At 31.4% G+C, this 13,042-nt stretch overlaps 1 pseudogene; it reads right to left on the bottom strand.

Moving 5' to 3' along the window:
• Positions 1-130: 130 nt before the first annotated feature.
• Positions 131-11,713, bottom strand: LOC113378337 (annotated as a pseudogene).
• Between the last annotated feature and the right edge of the window lie 1,329 nt (positions 11,714-13,042).

Here is a 13,042-nt window from a genome sequence, read left to right as displayed (position 1 = left end):
AGACAGCTTTAAACGCTAAAGCCCTCCACACACTTAACCGGCTTCACACAAAACCAATCTCACTCACACATACAAAACCCCCAGTGTGAAACCAGCCTTACCCTAAAGCGCCCCTCACACTATACAATTTTCATTTCCCTTTTTTTAAAAACAACCGAAGTGATCAAACTCCCACTCTTACCCCAAAAGTAAACCTGGGCGTAGGTATAACCTGTATTAACTCAAACCTGTCACCGAAACTCCTAACCAACTCCTGTTCCGTCCAATTGCAACTGGTTAAAACCAACAGACCATCCTGGTTCATCAGGTGCCATATGTTATCGATATACTTCAACCTTTTTCTCCTGGTGTCGTCAGGACACAGGCTGATGGCGTCGTAGGTTCCCTTGTCGTGGATGATTTTGAAAGGGCCCAGGTTCGAGATGTTTTCCTCGGACAGGATGTCGAATTTGTGATAATCGATGTTGAGTTCTTGTTTTTCTGCGATCGCCTTTGCGAGTTCGACGGCTGCCTGGCTGTAGTCGACGCCTGTCAGGTTTGTGAACCCTTCTCGGGCCAATTCTATGAGCGTCATGCCGTTGCCGCAACCTGGGAGAAAGGAGATAGATATAAAATATAAATATTATTAGGGTGGTCCTTAATATGGATGTGTTCGAATCCTTGCTCCCAAGGGCTCAAACCCTACAAAATTAATATAAGAATATTCCCTGAAAGTTTCAGCCCTTAATATTAACATTTAGATAGTCCGCCATGTTAATAATGAATGTACGGAACTTTAATTGACGTGCGGACTATCTAAATGTTAATATTTAGACTTGAAACTTTGAGAGAATTTTCTTTTATCAATTTGGAAGCGTTTGAGCCCTTGGGAGCAAGGATTCGAAAATGTCCATATCAAGGACCACTCCAATATATTTAAACCTTCGCGGGCTAATTCTATTAGTATCATGCCGTTGCCGCAACCTGGAGGAAAGGAGATAGATATAGAATATAAATATTATTAGGGTGGTCCTTGATATGGATTTTTCGAATTTTTTTGCCTGCACTTAAAATAAACTTCTTATTTTAGAAATTATTTATGGAAAATGGACTCTACTGACGAGCATACTTAAATTTTGATCTAAAAAATTAATAAAGGGACTCTACTGACGAGCAAACTTTAATTTTGATCTAGAATATTTAAAAAGAGACCCTACTGACGAGCAAATTTAATACAAAATTTTAAATTCAAATGCCTGTTTTATTTTTCCAAATCAAATTAAAGTTTGCTCGTCAGTAGAGTCCCTTTAATAATTTTCTAGATCGAAATTAAAGTTTGCTCGTCAGTAGAGTCCCTTTTTGTCTTAGCAATTTTTTTTAACATTTTTCTTTGACGTTTTTCACAAACTTAATTTGCTAGTCGAGTTCTTTTTCTAAATCCAATTTTTGTTCGTTAGTAGAGTTCCTTTTTTAATCCTCTAGATCGTAATTCAAATTTGCTCGTCAGTAAAGTCCTTTTTATCTTTTTTTGTTTGCAATTTAAGTTGCTCCTCGGTAGAGTCCCTTCTTCGTCTTTCAGTTTTCCAAATAAATTCTATTTTAAATTAATAAACCCTTCTTTATATGTAAAATCAAACCTAGTAGATATAAAAAAAACTCTACTTACGAGCAAATTAAATTTAAACCGAAAAAGGACTCTATTGAAATTTGATCTAGAATATTAAAACTGGGACTCTACTGACAAGCAAAATCGGTCATTATTAGAAAAATGTCATTTAAGAAAAATAATTCTACTGAGCAGCAAAAAAAATTAGAGGTCAAAGTTAAGAAAGAGACTCTACTAATAACCTAACTTTCATTTTGAATTTTCAAGTTTGAAATAAAGTTTGCTCGTTAGTAGAGTCATTTTTGAATAACTTAGATCAATATATAATTTGCTTGTCAGTAGAGTTCTATTTTATTTGCTAGATTATTTAAAAAATTTCTCGTCAGTAGAGTCCCATTTTAAATCTTCTAAATCCAAATTAAATTTGCTTATCAGTATAGCCCCTTTTTATTTATTGTTTACATTATTCGATAATTTGCTCGTCAGTAGAGCCTCTTTTTTATATTTTTTATTTTAGAACAAAATTAATATTGGCGCGTCTGTACAATCCCTTTTCTTATCTTCTTTATTAAACTAAATGTGTTTGTCAGTAGAGTTCCTTTCGATCTTGCTTGTTTTCTCTCCAACTAATAATTTTCTTTCTACTAACAATAAATTTAAAAAAGTGATAAAAAACTCTACTGATGAAGTGATGAAAAGAACTCTACTGACGAGCAAACTTTAATTTTGGTAAATAAAATTAATAAAGGAACTCTACTGACGAATAAACTTTAATTTATATCTAGAATGTTAAAAAAGAGACTCTACTGACAAGCAAACCCAAAATTTGACCAAGAAAATATAATAAGGGACTCCACTGACGAGCAAACTTTAATTTTTGTGTAGAAAATTAAATAAAAACTGTACTGACCAACAAACTTTAATTTTGAATATAAAAGAAGGGAACTCTACTGACGAGCAAACCTAAAATTTAACCTAGATGATTTAAAAAGAGACTCTACTGACGAGCATACTTTAATTTTGATCTAATTTAAATAAAAAGGACTCTACTGACAAGCAAACTGGAATGAACTGATGAACTGAAATTTTGGTTTAGAAGCTTGAAAAAGGACTCTACTGAAGAGCCAAATAAATATTTTAATACAGAAGATAAAAAATTTTCAATTTTGATCTAGAGTATAAAAAAGGAACTCTACTGACAAACAAACAAAAAAAATGATAAAAAGGACTCTACTGACGAACAAACTTTAATTTTTATTTAGAGAATTAAAAATGAGACTCTACTAAGAAGCAAACACAAAATTTCGAAATCTTTTTTCTCAAGCGATTTAGAAAATGAAAAGGACTCTACTAACGAGGAAATCAAATATCTATCTAGATTTCAGGAGATTAAAAGAAAAACTTTCCAAAGTAGAGTTTCTTTTTTAATTTGTTTGTCAGTAGAATTTTTTTCTTTGATCTTACTCATCAGTTCAATTTGTCTAAAATGAGATTGGACTAATAATGACGAATTTTGTTCATTTGCAGTGTTTTTTTACATTTTATCCCTTTTTCTGATTTTGCGCATCAGTTTAAATTCATTATAAGTTTGCTCGTCAGTAGAGTCCCTTTTACTTTTTTTCAAAACTTGCTCGTCGGTAGAGTTCATTTTTAACATTCTAGATCAAAATTAAAGTTTGTTCGTCAGAAGAGTCACTTTTTTATCTTTAAGTTTGCTAGTCATTAGAGTCTCTCTTTATCCTTCAGTTTGCGAATTCATTTTGCTCATCAGTAGAGTCCGTTTTGTATCGTTCAATTTTTTATTTAATTTTCTCGTCAGTAGAATTCCTTTCTTATCTCTAAGAAAGTTTGCTAGTCAGTAAAGTTCCTTTTTATCATCTTTTAGTTTGTAAATAAGTTTTCTCGTCAGTAGAGTCTCTTTTTTGTCTTTTAGTATTAAAATTGAGTTTGCTCGACAGTTAAGTCCTTTTTTTATCTACAAGATCAAGATCAAGTTTGCTAGTCACTAGGAGTCCATTTTTTATCATAGAAAGTTTGCTAGTCAATGGAGCCTGTATTTATTCTTCAGTTTATTGGCCAGTAGAGTCCCTTTTTTAATATTTCGGTTTCCTATATAATTTGCTCGTCAGTAGAAACTTCTTCTTTATTAACTTCCCGTAGGGTAAGTTATTGTAATGGGCCGAAAATCGGAATTGAAAATTTTTACATTTCTCGACGTTTTGAAGGTTTCTGAACGTTTTGGCATACCTCAGAAAAAATGGATGTGTGTGTGTGTGTGTGTGTGTGTGTGTGTGTATGTATGTATGGATACAAATTTTCGTCCACGTTTTCGGGCGTACGGATCAACCGATTTGAACGGTTTAAAAAACATTCGATTCCTATTAATAAGGAGAAGAGCTGATTAGTTTTTGGCAAAGACAGGTCCAGCAGTTACGGAGATAAGGAGCAAAGAGTGCAGAAAATAGAAATCGAGTTTTTGAGAGAACGGAGCATCCGATTTGAATGATCTAAAAAACATTCCATTAGTAATGATTGGGAGAAAGGGTTATTAGTTTTTGGCAAAGGCAGGCCCAGCCATTTCGGAGATACAGAGCTAAATGTACAAAAAATGGCAGTTTTTGAGAGAACTAAGCGTCCGATTCAATTGATTCAAAGAACTTTCTGCTTGTCTTAACAAAATAATTGATTTTGGAAAAAAAAAATTTTACCATTTTTTTTTTTTTTTTTTTTTTTAATTTTTTGTATGTCGAAAATAATTCAGATTTTATTTTTAATTCTGACTATAGTTCTAATATACTTTAAACAAATAATTTCATCTCTGCAATTCAGTTTATATAATTCTTATAAATATTAGACAATAATACAATATTCATAATAATCTATTTGAAAACATTCAATATTCCTCGAACGTTTCGTTACGGTACGGGAAGTTCCAGCAATTTGCCTTAAGGCATGATGCCACCCACCCCACTAGTTTTGCTTCTTAGTAGCGTCTCATTTTATGTTTCACTTTGCAATATAGTTTGTTCGACAGTTGTTCGCGCCGATCAAAGCAGGCGGTTATGCGAATAGAAAACAAAAAATCATCAAATAGATAATTATAAAAATCAAAGTCAATTCAATCAATACATAATCAAAACATATTAAATTTGTTATAAATACTATTATAACTTATAAAATAAATATATACAGTTATTCAATTAAGTGTTTTACATATGGTCCTTCGAAAAGTAAATTCAAATTCAATCAAAACAAGATCCTAAAAATCAACAGTAGAGTCCCTTTTTTATATTTCGGTATTCCAATTAAAGTTTGCTCGTCAGTAGAGTCCTTTTTATGTTCTATTTTTTATTTTGCACGTCCGTAGAGTCACTTTTGAGATCCGAGAAGATGAGAAATTTGAGAACTTAGAGGTATAATAATTTTTAAGAAGATAAGAAAACTTATAAGATCAGAATAAAGTGGAGTTTATTTTTTATCTTTTAATATGGAAATTAACACTTTCCACTCGGGAGCCTGACTGCTCGACGGTGCGCTGCGCTCGGTATATTATAGTGGTATACATGTCTCTCAACTCGGAATTTTTTTTGTATCGGATTTTGAAATTAACTTAATAGTGAATTAATTTCAGAAATATGAAAAAATCACATGTTGTAAGTTTAGTTCTCGACGACTCGGCATCCGAGTCGGAAGGGTTAATTTGCTTGTCAGTAGAGTACCTTTTTTAATCTTTTTGAACAAAATTAGTGTTTGCTCGTCAGTAGAGTCCCTTCTTTAATATTCCAAATCAAAATTACTGTTTGATCGTCAGTAGAGTCCTTTTTTCAATATTCTAGATCAAAATAAAATTTTGCTCGTCAGTAGAGTCCCCTTTTTTAATTTTCTGAATCAAATTTTAAATTTGCTCGTCAGTAGAGTCCCTTTTTTTAATTCCCCAAATCAAAATTGAAATTTGCTCGTCAGTAGAGTCCATTTTTTAACTTCCCGTAGGGTAAGTTATTGTAATGGGCCGAAAATCGGAATTGAAAATTTTTACATTTCTCGACGTTTTGAAGGTTTCTGAACGTTTTGGCATACCTCAGAAAAAATGGATGTGTGTGTGTGTATGTATGTATGGATACAAATTTCCAGTCACGTTTTCGGGCGCACGGATCAACCGATTTGAATGGTTCAAAAAACATTCGATTCCTATTGATAGGGATAAGAGCTGATTAGTTTTTGGCAAAGGCAGGTCCAGCCGTTTCGGAGATACGGAGCAAAGAGTGCGGAAAATAGAAATCGAATTTTTGAGAGAACGGAGTATCCGATTTGAATGAACTAAAAAACATTCAATTAGTAATGATTGGGAGAAGTGTTTATTAGTTTTTGGCAAAGGCAGGCCCAGCCATTTCGAAGATACGGAGCTAAATATGTAAAAAATGGCAGTTTTTGAGAGAACTAAGCGTCCGATTTGAATGATTCAAAAAACATTCTGCTTGTCTTAACAAAATAATTGATTTTGGAAAAAAAATTTTTGTTCCAATTTTTTTTTTTTTTTTAGTTTTTTGTTGAAACAAATAATTTCAACTCTGCAATTCAGTTTATATAATATTTATAAATATTAGACAATGTTACAATATTTATAATAATCTATTTGAAAACATTCAGTATTTCTCGAACATTTCGTTACGGCACGGGAAGTTCCAGCAATTTGCCTTAAGGCACGATGCCACCCACCCCACTAGTTAATCTTTTGCATCAAAATAAAATTTTGCTCGTTAGTAGAGTTCTTTTTTGTTATTTTTTTTGTTCGTCAGTAGAGTCTCAGTTTAATTTTTTCAAAATTCAGTTTGCTTGTCAGTAGAGTCCTTTTTTATCTTGAAGTTTATAATTTGGTTTGTTCGTCAGTAGAGTCCCTTTTTTAATTTTCTAGATCAAAATTAAAGTTTGCTCGTCAGTAGAGTCCCTTTTATTTAAATTAGATCAAAATTTAAGTTTGCTCGTCAGTAGAGTTCCTTTTTGTTATTTTTTGTGTTCGTCAGTAGAGTCTCATTTTAATTTTTTCAAAATTCAGTTTGCTTGTCAGTAGAGTCCTTTTTTATCTTGAAGTTTATAATTTGGTTTGTTCGTCAGTAGAGTCCCTTTTTTAATTTTCTAGATCAAAATTAAAGTTTGCTCGTCAGTAGAGTCCCTTTTATTTAAATTAGATCAAAATTTAAGTTTGCTCGTCAGTAGAGTTCCTTTTTGTTATTTTTTGTGTTCGTCAGTAGAGTCTCTTTTTAATTTTTTCAAAATTTAGTTCGCTTGTCAGTAGAGTCCTTTTTTATCTTGAAGTTTATAATTTGGTTTGTTCGTCAGTAGAGTCCCTTTTTTAATTTTCTAGATCAAAATTAAAGTATTATTAAAGGAACTTCCTTCTACCAATTAATCCCACTACCCACCTATATCTATGATATTATCCTCGAACGACACCAATTCGCTGTCCACCATCCAGTTGACTATTCTGATTTCGGCGTCTTCGCCGAACCAAATCTCCCCGACGTCGCCGTGACTCTTGTAATTCTCGATTTCTCTCGCGTATGCGTCGTCCCAATACTGAAGCGTGCCCAGTTCGCTGCCCTCCAACTCTTCGACGACGACGACATCCTGAACAAAATAGGAATAGATTGAGTAGATTGAATAGATTGAATAGAATAGATTGAATAGATTGAATAGATAGAATAGGTAGAATAGATAGAATAGATTCTTGTCTCGTGGACAAGAATCAACTAGCTGTAAGTGGAATTCTGTCTTAAGGCAATTAAGGCATCGTGCCTTAAGGCAAATTGCTGGAACTTCCCGTACCAAAAATTATTATTTTTTTAAAAAACGATTAACATTTTTTGAAAAAATTTTACTTCGAAAAAATAAGATTTTTGACAAACTATAAATTGGACAAAAAATTACTTCTTTTTTGAAAAAAAATTTTTTTTTCGAAAAAAAATTTTTTTTTATTTTTTTTTTTTTTTGAAAAAAAAATATTTTCCTTATTGTGACATATTTTGAAAGATCTAAACTTTTTTTCAAAGCAATCGTACTGCTTTAACTGCATAAAGACGTATTATCAAAGAGCGTAAAGCGCCACGTCGCCGCCTAACGCGTAAACACTGGTACGGAACCCATAGGACTGTAAACCAAATTCATACTTATTGTTAAAATCTCTATAAAATATCTGATAATTTGATGTGCATATGTCTAATGATCATTTTTGGCCGCCAAATGGCATTTTTTTTTACTTTTTTCATTTGATCTCCGAAACCGTTAGACCTGCCTTCATGAAAATTTAATCAATTCTTCATCTTGTCAATACAAGTAAAATGTTTTTTGAATTATTCAAATCGGACGCTCCGTTCTCTTAAAAACTGAGTTACCGTTTTCGGCACTTTTTGCCCCGTATCTTTGGAACGGCTAGACCTGCCTTCGCCAAAAACTAATCAGCACGTCTCCTTATCAATACGAATCGAATGTTTTTTGAATTATTCAAATCGGTTTATCCGTGTTCCCGAAATCGTCGACGAAAATTTGTATCCGCACATACATACACACACGTACATACATACACACACACATACACACACACACACACATACACACACATACACACACACACACACACACATACATCCATTTTTTCTAAGGTATGCCAGTAAAATGTTCAGAAACCTCTGAAACGTAAAGATATATAAAAATTTTCATTTTCGATTTTTTTGCGATTACTATAACTTGCCCTACGGGAAGTTAATAAATTGATACAAAAATTGTATTAACTCCAGTCGCCTCTAATACACTTTGTTTTTAAATAGCCATCTATTGTCTTTAATAACTAATAACTCATGCATACCATCGATAAAAAAAAACGATAAAAAATAATATACTTCAATTTTGATCGAGAAAAAAGCACTCTACTGAGTAAATTTAATTCAAAATTTGATTTAGAATATTAAAAAGAGGAACCTTCCAACAAGCAAACTTTAATTTTTATTTAGAATACAAACAAGGACTCTACTGACTAGCAAACTTTAATTTTTATCTAAAAAATTAAAAAAGGGACTCTACCGGCGATCAAACTTCAATTTTGATTTGGAGAATTAAAAAAAAGGGACTCTACTGACGAGCAAATTGAAAAAAAGTGTGAAAAGGGACTATTATGACAAACAAATTAAGTTTCGATAAGACGAAAAAGGGATTGTATTGACATGGAAACTGAAAATGAAAAGTAAAAGACAACAAAAGGAACTCTGCCGACGAGCAAACTTTAATTTTGTTCTAAAAGATTAAAAAGACTCCACTGACGAGCATATGAAAATTCTACGTTAGAAAATTAAAAAAGGACTCTACTGACGATCCAACTCTTCAACGACATCCTGAAAAAAATAGAACTTGTCCTGTTATTATATAATTGAGTATCTTCTTGTCTTATGGACAAGAATTAATAAAAGGATAAAAAAAATTGTATTAACTCCAGTCGCCACTTTGTCTTTAATCTGTTGTCTATAGTGACTAATAACTCATACATACTATCATTGTTTTGTCAGTAAAGATTTTTATCTTTTTTTTAAAATTTGCTCGTCAGTAGAGTCCCTCTTCTCACTTTTTTTTCTAAAATTTCTTGCTAGTTGAATAAATTATAATTAATAAAGTCGCCATCTAACGGTGTGCATTTACAAATAACCAAAATCTGGTAGGAGCACTGTTTGACCCGCCATTTTGAGCTTTTAATTTTATTCTTTATTATTATATGAAATATAGTTGTAAATAATATATGGTTAAGATAACATCGACGTTTCATTTAAATTTATTATACAATAGTGAAGGCTCTTTTACATTTTTTTTAATTTGCTCGTCAGTAGAGTATTTTTTGCATTTTGTTCTGATTTTGTTCGTTGAAATTGTTTGTCAGTAGAGTCCCTTCTTACATTTGACCGACAGTAGAGTTCTTTTTCATTTTTTTCATTTGCTCGTCAGTAGAGTCCCTTTTTACATGTTTTTCATTTGATCATCAGTAGTCATTTTTTCATTTTGTTTGATAGTTTTTTTCTCTCTTTCTTCTAAAATTGTTTGTCAGTAGAGTGCCTTTTACACAATTTTCTAAATTTGCTCGTCAGTAGTCTTTTTTGTCATTTTTTTTTTATTTGCTCGTCAGTAAAGTCTCCTTTTCATTTTTTCTTAATTTGTTCGTCAGTGGAGTCCTTTTTGACATTTGCTCGTCAGTAGAGTCCTTTTACATCTTTTTTAATTTGTTCGTCAGTAAAATTCTTTTCACATTTTTTTCTAAATTTGGTTATCAGTAAAGTCCCTTTTTACATTTGACCGACAGTAGAGTCCCTTTTCATTTTTTTTAATTTTTTAGTCCGTAAACCTCTTTTTATTTTATTTTTAATTTACTCGTTAGTAGAGTCCTTTTTATATTTTTTTAATTTACTTGTCTTTACTGAAGACCAAATTTAGAAAAAATATAAATGAAACTCTACTGACAAGCATATTCATAAAAGTAATAAAAGACTCTACGGGCAAGTATATTCAGAAAAAAATATAAAAGGGACTCTACTGACAAGCAAATTCAAAAAAATACATAAAAGAAACTTTACTGACAAACAATTTTTAAAAGAATGATATAAACAACTCTACTGACGATCAAATTTAGAGAAAAAACATAAAAGAGACTCTACTGACAAAAAAAATCAGAAAAAATAATAAGAGGAACTCTACTGACTAACAAGTTCATAAAAAAATAATAAAAGAGACTCTACTGGCAAACCATTTTAGAAAAAACATACAAAAGAGACTCTATTGTCAAACAATTTTAGAAAAAATGTAAAAGGGACTCTATTGTCAAACAATTTTAGATAAAAAGTGACAAAAGGGACTCTACTGACAAGCAAATTCACAAAAATACATAAGAGACTCTACTGACGAGCAAATTCTGAAAAAAAATAATAAAAGGGACTCTACTGACAAGCAAACTCAAAAAAATACATGAAAGAAACTCTACTGACAAACAATTTTAGATAAAAAGTGACAAAAGGGACTCTACTGACAAGCAAACTCAAAAAATACATGAAAGAAACTCTACTGACAATTTTAGAAAAAAAAAATACATAAAAGGGTTTACTGATGAGCAAATTCTGAAAAATAATAAAAGGAACTCTACTGACAAACAATTTGAGAAAAAAAAGTACGAGAAAGGACTCTACTGACAAAAAAAGTATAAATAGATGGCAAACACGGTTGCTTTGACTTTACTTCAATTGTAGTTCTTTCAGCATTCAATAGATGTCGCCATATACCGTAGCACGTAAATTTACCCTTAGGTTCAATTCTAGGATAAGATTTATATAAATATATAATATAGAAAAGATACTCCTGATTAATTTGACTAAATGAAATGAGAACAAAATATACTTCTTAATAATAAGCACCCCTGAAATTCTTAAAATCAATCATAAATCTGCATCTTATATAATTGTCGACAGTTTTTTTTATTTCATCATCTGCATCGGATAACCTTGCTCGAACAAGTTTACAACAATCTTGTCCAGATAAAACAGATACGAGTGTGTTGTACCAAATTTCAGCACCTTTCGGATTACCTTAGTTCTGCCTCGATATCGATTTGCTCATTGAATAAATAATAGATGAAAAGAAACATGGTATCATTTAGTAAAAAAAAAAGAGCACCTATAAAGACTTGTCTTACTTTAGTTAATGATTATATGTATATGTAATATTTTAAAAAGTGTTTTTAGTTAATGGTTCTCCATATATGTATTATTTTAAATGATGCTGCTTCGATAGGTACTCTTGCAGTTAATCTGTGTGTGTCGACATAGTTTTCAATAAAGTAATTGTCATTCCAAGGAACCGATACTGGTTTATAAGTACTGAGCTTAATTCTCTTTGAATTTTATCTCAATCAAAACGCCTTTGTAAATCCGTACATTTTTGGCAAGTTGAACTTACTTAACCTAAAAAAAAAGGAATACAAAACCTTTTATAAAACTACTCAACAAACCTTTTCATGCTCTACAGAGTTTTCCATGACTAGCGCAAAGTAATCACAGTCATATATATATAATTAAACTATTGTTTTATTACAAGGCACAAATTAACCTCAAAAATAGCGCTCAACTTTTGTAACACACATTTACACAAAATTTTGCTTATACAAACTAATTTTAAGTAAACAAATTATTATTTGTGTATTTTTAACAACAATGTTCACTATTAACACTATTAACACTGTTATTTTAAATTAATATTATATTTTGTTAACAAAAATGACAAATAGCAAGTTGACTGTTGATCACTTTGACAGTTCATTAATGGCGGTGTCAAAAGGTTAACAAAAATCTGAATATGCAAATATATTTAAAACTAGTGGGGCGCATGGCATCGTGCCTTAAGGCAAATTGCTGGAACTTCCCGTACCAAAAATTTTTTTTTTTTTGAAAAGATTAACATTTTTTAAAAAAATTTACTCTAAAAAAATAGATTTTTGAGGAACTATATAAATTTTTGACAAAAGTTTTTGTTGAAAAATTTATTTTGAAATATTTTGGAAATTCTGAACTTTTTTTCAAAGCAATCGTACTGCTTTAATGCATAGAGACTAAATATCGAAGCGCGTAAGCGCCGCGTCGCTGTCTAACGCATAAGCATTGGTACGGAACCCATAGGAATGTTAACAAAATGTATACTCATTGTTAAAATCTCTATAAAATATCTGATAATTTGATGTGCATATGTCTAATGTCTAATGATTATTGTTGACCGCCAAATGTTATTTTTTTTACTTTTTTTACTAGATCTCCGAAACCGCTAGAACCTAATTTCATAAAAATTTCATCAAATCTTCATCTTGATAATGCAAGTAAAATGTTTTTGAATTATTCAAATTGCTTCATCCCGATTCCCGAAATCGTCGACGAAAATTTGTATCTGAACACACACAAATGCACGCACACACACACATACACACACATACATCAATTTTCTCTAAGGTATGCCAATATATTCAGAAACCTTTGAAACGTAAAGATATATAAAATTTTCATTTTCGATTTTTGTGCGATTACTATAACTTACCCTACGGAAAGTTAATTATAAATAAATCAATTTATCACCTCCAGAACATTAACAATCGTCATTTCATTTCGAATCAAATTTCAAAAAAAAAAAAGTTGTTGCCAAATTTCCACAAAATTGAAAAAGTGCTCCAGCATAGTCACAGTCTAAACGCATTTGCAAATAATTCTGTGCGATATTTTCACTTATACTGTGCTCAGCTTGGCGGCATTTTCACATTTTTCAATAATTTTCACAAATTGGAAAAGTGCTCCAGTACACAAACAGTCTAAACGCACTTGGGTAAACATTTGTACCAGAGTGGCGCTTAGACTGTGCTTAGCTTGGGTGATTTTTTGAATTTTTAGTCCAAAA

This window comes from Ctenocephalides felis, unplaced genomic scaffold, assembly GCF_003426905.1.
Source record: "Ctenocephalides felis isolate EL2017-DRISC unplaced genomic scaffold, ASM342690v1 CF-g0.4_SCAFFOLD_01886, whole genome shotgun sequence".
NCBI lineage: Eukaryota > Metazoa > Arthropoda > Insecta > Siphonaptera > Pulicidae > Ctenocephalides > Ctenocephalides felis.
This window is presented reverse-complemented; position numbering and strand designations above follow the sequence as displayed.